At 48.2% G+C, this 8,624-nt stretch overlaps 1 protein-coding gene across 5 annotated transcripts in view; it reads left to right on the top strand.

The window, feature by feature from the left end:
* The first annotated feature begins 242 nt into the window (after positions 1-242).
* HP1BP3 (heterochromatin protein 1 binding protein 3) overlaps positions 243-8,624 on the top strand; it is a 101,013-nt gene continuing 92,631 nt past the window's right edge. For 2 of the 5 annotated variants that reach the window (XM_074975540.1, XM_074975538.1), the window contains exon 1: positions 829-1,149. The gene's annotated coding sequence lies outside the window, so the exon portion shown is untranslated. Of the gene's footprint in view, positions 320-828; positions 1,150-8,624 lie in introns of those variants that run through there. The other 3 variants (XM_074975541.1, XM_074975537.1, XM_074975539.1) reach the window with 3 other exon arrangements.

Raw genomic sequence — 8,624 nt, 5'->3', positions numbered from 1 at the left:
GGATGCCACGCCCACAACCACGCCCTGAGCTGCGCGCTCCCGCCCCTACTGCGCGCGCCCGCTCCGGTTTTGTTTGCTGGAAGTAGAGGGAGAAGCACAGCGCGCACTGATTGGTTGAATCCCGCCGGCCTTCCGTGCGCCTGCGCTCATTGGCCGTCACCTCGGCGCTCTCGGGACGGAAGGCCCCGGCTGGCGTTCGAAAGACGCTGAGAGCTTGCGATTGGTTGGAGCGCGGTTGCGCCCACCCCCTTACCCTGCCTGTCTCGGTTCCGTCGCGGCCGCCATTAGAGGGGCTGCTTTGTTTGTGGGGAGCTCACCGGTGAGTAGCTTCCGCCTTCCCTGCGGGGCCGCGGCTCGAGCGGGGCCGCTGCGGGAGGGGCCGGACGGCCTCTCACAGGCTCTGTGCAGCGGGGGGGCGGGTAGCGGCTCTGCGCGCCGTTGGCTCTATGTTCGGGGCGGGCGGCCCGGCCCGGCCGGGGGCACCTTCATGCTCTGTCCCGGCTGAGGACGCGGGCCGAGCGCTGAGCCGCGTCGGGGCCTGTCCCGCCAGTGGCGGGTAGTAGCGTGCTGCCGTCCCGGGGTGACAGGCCCTCCGCAGCCTGCGGCCGAGCGGTGTGGGCGGAAAGGCGCGGGCGGGCTCTGCTCCGTCCCGGGCTCTGCTCCGTCCCGGGCTCTGCCGGGTCGTCAGAGGCCGCACCGAGTAACGCGCTGTTCAGTGGCGGGCAGAGCCGTGGTGCGGCCTGGACGCGGTCGGCGCGGAGGGCCGCTGGTGTCCGCTGCTCGGGCTGTGCGCAGTGACTTCACCTGGTCCCCAGGCTGGGCCGGGCTGGAAAAAGCAGCTTTGTACTCTGGGCATGACGCGCCCCGTGGGTAAACTTCCTGACCGAGAGTCACCGGTCTCACCCTGGTCGTCGCATCCAGAGCGGAGCACAGAAGCAGCGGCGTGAAGTGACGCGAAGTTCGGAGCGGAGTTTCATCTGAACGCCACCAACACTGGCTTTGTGCCCCGGCTGCCCCCTTGGTCGCGTTTAATGTCGTGGGAGGCATAAAAGCCTGCGCCTTTCAATAGGAAGTGTTACAGTATTACCTGCTTGGCTGTAGTGCTGTTGATGCTCGACACTGCGCTCATGTGCTCACAAGAGACTGGTGGTATGTATCGGAGGGGTAGCTGTGTTAGTCTAGCTGCAAAAACAACAAAGTCCCGTGGTACTTTATAGACTAACTGATGTATTGGAGCATTAACTTTCGTGGCAAAGACAAAGTAGCTCTTTGCCCATGAAAGCTGATGCTCCAATATATTGGTTAGTCTGTAAGGTGCTCGAGGACTACTTATTTGATTTATAGCTCCTAATCTACTAGCCTTTTTCTGTCCTGCAATTGCAAAGGTGTTGACTGTCTCGGAGAGTTAGTTGTGTTAGTCTGTATCTTCACAAAACAAAAACAGTCCTGTAGCACTTTAAAGATTAATAATATAACTTCTAAGTGGTGAGTTTTCTGGGGACAGAAAACATTTTTTTTCAGATCTGGGAAACCCTTAAGCAGAATGCTGCTCTGAATATCTTTCCCACACCTGTAGAAGAATGCTCTCTAAGCTTGAAAGCTTGTCTCTTTCACCAGTAGAGTTTGGTCCAAGAGCATTACATCATTCACTTTCTCTGAGGCTGATGATATCCAATATTGCTGATGTATCCCCAGCTAATTTTGGTAAATATAATACAGTATCTGGTTACCTGACTAACCAATATGCACCTGCTTATCTGCAGCCTTGTGGGGTGTGGGGCAGGTAAATAGAGAGTGGCTGGCTCAGCCTCTATCCCTGCTTGCCCCTGGGGTCAGCTTGTTGGGGAGGGGGAAGGAGCTGGATCCCCACTGTGGGGACAAATGGGGTTAAATGTGTTGGGGGGCGATTAACTAAGTAACCTATGTACATTCTGGTAGTTACTTGATTATCACATTACCGCACTCATTCTTTAACATCCTGTAGATCATTATGGACTCTCTGAAAGTATAATTGCTTGCAGCAACACAATTGCCAAAAATATTGGTCTCCGTCATATTCTAAATAGGACTTCTGAGGACTTGAGAAGTAATTTTTGCCACTGTCTTTTCCTGGGAATTTTAAAATTAGATGGTAGCTGTCTCAATTGCCACTATTCAGATGATTTGTTGAGTAGTCACCCAAATCTGTACGAGCATCTGTGCATTGTTTCCAAAAGAAAAGCCTTCCACCCTGTTAGAAGTGTTTTCAGAGATTGTTTGAAACAGTGAGCTCAAGTCCTAGAATGCAAAGACTATTCCTGTGTGTTCTCCATCTCATTGAAAAATGCTTCTTAGAGGTTTCAATATCTAAGCTTTTATCTTCTCTCTTCTTACATAAAATATAGTAGAGGCAGTAAATAATACACCCAGAAAAAAATTGGACTGTTCCAAAGTGGAAGCATTCTGGATTAATTGCCTGTCCACTCTATCTGGACTGTTTGTGGTTGAAAACTTGTGTATGTTCTTGTAGAAGAGAGAGGAGAGAGTGAACACTTTTTCTCAGCTGGTGCAAATTGGCATTGAGCCATTTAAATCAGCAGAGCAAAGCTAGTTTGCATCAGCTGAGAATCAGTGTTCTTGACCTTCTCCACAGCTGTACCAAGCTATCTCACAGTTAACTCTACGCAGGACAAGTTTTCTGTGGACTGATCTACACTACCATAGAAGATTAACCCACTCCAGGTTGATCTTCCACGATTTGATTTCATGTGTGTGAGAAATCAAGATCACACAGGTTTAAGTCAACTGCTGTGCTCTTAACTAGAGGCATGGAGTAATGAAGGTCAAAGGGAGAAACTCTCTTATGGACTTTCCCCTGTTAAGACAGACATTAGCCGAGTGTAGATATGCAGTTGGCAAAGCTAAAATTGTGTAATTAAAATATCTGCAGTCTACTTCTGTGTCTAGTGTAGACATAGCCTTTGTGTTACTTGTCACCAGTGAAGCAGCTACCTATAAATTGTGGAGACCTGCTTCCTGACAAGGGAGGAGCTATTTAGATATTTGATGCTAGTGGATGGTTGTTACCTTTGCTCTTTGAATGCAGCTCACCTGTATCTGCAATTTACATGCAAGTTTGTGTATTTATCTGTGTATTTATTCATCTAATTTCGCTGCTAAAATTATTTCAGGTTAACAAGCCTCTAAGTTGTCACTCATAGTAGACTTCTTAAAGTACCCAATTTGTAACTCTAAGGGCATGTAGTGTATATTTCTAGTAAAAATGTTTTTTCTTCATTTTTCCCCCCTCTAACCAAAAAAAAAAAAAGCGAAACTTTAGTAAGCCTTTATTGTTTGGAAAAAGACTTTTAACTGTTGATGCTTTATTAGCAGTTGGACAGTGCCATAGTTATACCATTATTCACTAAAATCTTAAATTTAACCTCTTGCTCCCCAAGTTGCATAAATGCTCTGTGTATAGAGAGCTGTGACTGGCTTTGGGAATGAGTACAGTGGTGCCTCAACTTACACAAGGGTTGTGTTCCTATGCATCCTTGTGTAACCTGAATTTTGCTTAAGGCTGTGGTGGGGAGGGGCTTTTTCCCTGATACAACTGATGTTCTGCAGCTGGGAGAGTAGCAGGAGCACCTGGAGATCCTTTTGAAAGGTAAGTCTTGGGTCTGTGGGGGTAGTTGGGGAGTGTTAAGATTGGCAGTGGGCTGAAACCATGGAAAGGGGTAGAGGGGTTAAGCCTGGAGTGGGTTAGGGCTGCATGGGGGCAGGGAGTGGAGTTGAGCCAGAGCTGTGCATGGGGTGGGGGGCAGGCAGGCAGTTGAACGAGGGTAGAGGGGGTTGAGCTGGAGTCATATGTGGGTGGGTGAGCTGGGCCATGGGTGGGGGTTTTGAGCTGGAGCTGCATGTGAGGGGTAGAGAGGCAGAGTGGGGGTTGAACCAGGGTCAGGGAGAGCAAGACTTTGAGTTGCATTTAACTCGCATTAATGTGAGTGAAGCACAACTTGAACCTGCCCATTTCAAGGGTTTACTGTATTGCATTTGCAGCACCTGTGCAACTTACCTACACTCACTAATGAACTGCAAAGGGAGATCCCTCCAGTTCCTTTCCTTCAGAAGGATGGCTGCTACAAGATATCCACGGCTATTAATGGGTTAAATGGCAGATCCCAGTAAGTCATGGATATGTAGTTGTGTAGGACTAGTGTAGTGTTGCACAGGTGCTGCAAGTGCACTGCCGTAAACCCTCAAAATGGGCTAGTTCAAGTTGCACTTAACTCGCATTAATGCAAGTTAAACCCAACTCAAAATCTCATTTCCCCCAGGCCCCAGTTCAACTGCCCAGCTCTGGCTCACACCCCACTCTGCCTCACTACCCCTCACATGCAGCTCTAGCTCAAACCCCCTGCCCTGGCCCACCTCACCACCCACACAAGTCGAGGTCAACACCCCCCACCCTGTTTCAACTGCCTGCCCCATTCATGGCTCTGGCTCAACTCCACTCCTTGCCTCTATGCAGCCCTAACCCACCCCAGGCTTAACCCCTCTCCCTATATACCATGTGGTAGGAAAAAAGTTTTCTTTCCATGGGGAGAGCCCAGTGAGAGTACACTGGAAGCATATGCTCTGGCTTTTACAGTGTTCTGTAATTATTCTTAAGGTGCATAATCTGAGGCCAACTCAGGAGAATGCACAATTAGAATTTTTTTCATGATATATACAAAAGGAGTTGGTTCAGTCTTTTCAGTTTTTTTTTTTCTCTCCATGTTTTCCTGTGAGATTAAAACTATGATGGTTGGGTTTCTTACTCATGTCTTTGTCTATTTACAGGTGACCTGAGATGTTCTTTTATAACCTTTAGAGAGACTATAAGGCTATGGCCATGCTAATGTGGCACTTTGGAATATGCTAATGAGGTGCTGTCAGGAATATGCAGTGCCTCATTAGCATAATGGCAGCTGCATGTGCTTCGAAACTGCTGGTTTCAAATCACACCACCCGTGCAGCCAGGAGCCTTTCAAAAGGCCCCCGGCTGCAGGGATGGCATGCATTTTGAAACCAGCAGTTTGGATGCAAGCTTGGCTGCCATTATGCTAATGAGGTGCTACATATTCCTGGAAGTGTCTCATTAGCATATTCCAAAGTGCCAAATTACCATAGACCCTCCAAAAGGTGGGACTAGTGTGGCCACAGCCGAAATGTTTCTTGACGTAAAAAAGTGAGGGGGGTGGTGTGTGTGTGCTGACAAGCCATGTTTTTAATATTAAAAAACTCTACCTGTTAATATGAATTTAAACAGTCATTTATCACTTGTAAATATCTTTCTGTTGCATAATATTAGAAATTTTAAATCTCCTTTCAAGTGTCAAGTTAAAGGTTTCGCAATTTAGTGACATCGTAATTCCATTATAGTAATTCCTCACTTAACATTATAGCTATGTTCCTGAAAATAGCGTTTTAAGTAAAATAACATGAAAAGAATCCAATTTCCCCACAATAATTGATCTAAAGTGGGTGAGGTTCCGAGGAAACTTGTTCTGTATTATATACATAAACAGTATAGCTATGTCTACACAAAAGGCTTTTTCCGGCAAAACTGGGCTTTTGGAAAAAGATGTGGAGCATCTACATTCAAAATGTGCTTTGTAAGCAGTTTTCTGATAAAACCTGGCACATCTGCCAGCAGCATTATACTGCTCCTCATTCAGGTATAATGCCTCTCTAAACAGTGTTCTGTCAAGAAAATAGCCATGTAAATGCTCTGGGGCCCCTTTTTGTCAACAGAGGGGTCCTCCAAGGTGCTGGTCAGCTGGAGCCGGGAAGCACCCTCCCCACTATAGTCGCATCTCTCTGATCTGTGCCTCTGGCCACTTTTAAAGACACAGGGAGTTGCAAAAACCCTGTGCAGGTAGCTGGAGGCATGTCTGCAGGCTGGCAGCCACTCCAGGACACACAAAAAAGTCCCAGACTGCCCAAGACACCCCCTGACCCTTCGCAGGATGCTGGAGAGGGGCACCAGGAAGCAGGCCCCCTTCATGGTCCAACCCTGTGCTCCAGGACCTGCTGTCACTCTGAGGGGGAATGAGCCAGTCCTGCTGGACCCCACTGCAGAGTGCTGCAACACCCTGGGCTATGCCTGCCTCGCAGGAACCCTGGCAGACTGCAGCCTCCCCGCCTGCACCATGGAGCTGATGTGGGCCAATGTGAAATTGTTCCGCCAGAGCCACGTGCGTGCGTGAGACTCATGGAGATCGGAGGCAGGTACCTTTTCACAAGGGGCCCAAACCACCTCCTTGGAGGCGATGAGTGTGTCCAGCCAGGAGACTGTGGACACTGGGCAGGTGCGCCCCGCCACCCCCCCGACTTGGGAACCTTGCCACAGCCATCCCAGGACCTGCCCTTGAGCCCCTTGGCTGGACTTGGGGTCCCTGATGGAGAGAGGGGCAGGCCCCTGTGCCCTGACCCCATCTCCTTGGCAGGAGTAAAAAGATAGCCGGGCATGCCCCAGGCCCAGCAGTGGTGGAGGCAGAAGATGAAAGGTGAGGGTCCTGCCACAGCGTGATACCAGGAGGTGGCTGAGGCTTATGCTGAGCAAGAAGAGGTGGATAGGTGTGTACAGGCACTAGAAATGAGTGTACAGCACCAACAGGTTGTGGCACAAGGCTAGAATGCTGATGGTGCCGATGAGCAGTGCCAAGAGGTTGTAGGTGCTGGGGCTGAAGAGGGTCAGGTCCCTGTGCTACTCCTGCCCTGGACTGGGGCTGATGCTGCTGCTTTTCAGAAAAGTACCTGGCTCTAGGGCTGGCTGCCTGCAACTCTTGGGCAGTGACTCAGCCCACTGCTGCTTGCACCAATGGGAGCGAGGGAGGAGGAGGAGCTGCAACTGCCCCCAGCCACTCACTTCTCTCTCCCCTGCCGCATTTCTAGGGCAGTTGTGTGTGCCACACTTACATACTTTATCAACATGTAGTTGCAGGCAGCAAAAAAATTCAATCTGGCTGCATGTGACCCATAGGCTGCACATTTGACATGCTTGCTCAATAAGACAGAGGATGTTAAGGACTAATCAGATAATGTTTGCTACATTTTCAATGTACTGTTAGTTTTTGTGTGAGCTTCTCACTATGTGGGTTTGTGTAAAAACAGTCTCTTCATACCTTCATTCCCTCCTTTGTCTTCTAGCAGAGGTGGAAATGTTTTAGTAATGGAAGAGCTGAGATATGGAAAGAAAAGATTTGGAAATGTATTATGTTAAAGGAATGGAATAAAAGGACATAATACCTAAAATAAATGGAATAGAGAAGTAAATTTTTTACATTTTATAAACGAGCAGATGGCAAAGACATCTTAAGCATTTTGATTTTCAGTATATAAGAGAATCTTTCATACAATGCATAAATAATCTATGTAACTTAGAATTCTGAAAGTGTTATAGTTGAGAATGTTATCCATAGACCTAAAATACATGTTTATATATTATAAAACACAGAGGATGCCTGGTGCACTCAACATAAACAGATAACTAATTGACATAAGTTAGTCAGGAACTTCTCCATAGGTAAACTTTTCCACAACTTCACTATGGGTTGCATGTTTCACTGAACCATCTGGAACTAAGGCTGTGTCTACACTATAAGATAACATCAGTTTTTAGCCATGTAGCACAATTTTAGCCTGTCTTCACTGTAAATTCCATTAGCTGAATTTATGGTGCACTAAAATCGACATACTATTGATATCGTAGTAACCTGATGGGCGTAATGTTCAGTTTGAATCTAAAATTCTGAATGAAAGCTAGTGGGGAAGCGCAATGTCTTTAAATCGAATTTATTAACCTCCAGAGCTGCCCTGTATGTGCCCCATAATGTCCCACAGTTGTTAGCTCTGGCCTCTTCCATCTTCACTGCTCTCAGGTGTGGAGGAATTAGCAAAAGGAATACTAGTTCAATTTAGCACCTGGAAGCTTGTGGCTGTATGGTCGTGGGGGCTGAAAAATCTCCTTTCTTTGCTATTAGCATGGCTGTGGGGGGTCTGTGGTTCTGTGTCTGCCTCTGCTGTCTCTTTTTTTTTTCCTTTTCTGTGCTGCCTGGCATAAGCCGCTGCCCCCCGCCCCTCCCTGTGCCATGTGGCAGCTTGGCTGTGGGTGAGGGTTGCCTTTGCATGACAGGGATGAGAAACTTCTTTTCAGCTAGTTACATTTTTGTCCTGCTCTGCAAATCCCCTCCCTTCCCTCTCCCTGGAGGTGCTATGCAGTCTGGAACTTTCCTGTGCCCAGCTGCATCATGTGGCTTGACCCTGAACCAATTAAAGGGGGTGCTGCACAAGGTTCCAGGCAGCTTGCACGTGGTGAGGGTCCTGTAGCTGGCTGCGGGAAGTCTCCCTTGGTGGCTTGGATATTGAGGGGGGGCTGGCTGCTATTCAGGGGTCTTATCTGCCTAGGCGAAGTCTTCCTCAGCAGTCACAATTTTGGGGGCTGGCTGTAGTCAGGGGTCTTTTAGCTATTGGGTGGGAAGACTCCTTCAGCGGACACAATTTGCAGCAATCTAGTAGCTTTACAACTACCACAGTTCTCCAAGTAAGGCTTCCATCAACCAACCTAGCCATAAATTGTGTTTTCAGTGTTCTGCTCATGT

Source organism: Carettochelys insculpta, chromosome 23 (assembly GCF_033958435.1).
Source record: "Carettochelys insculpta isolate YL-2023 chromosome 23, ASM3395843v1, whole genome shotgun sequence".
In the NCBI taxonomy this organism is placed as follows: domain Eukaryota; kingdom Metazoa; phylum Chordata; order Testudines; family Carettochelyidae; genus Carettochelys; species Carettochelys insculpta.
This window is presented reverse-complemented; position numbering and strand designations above follow the sequence as displayed.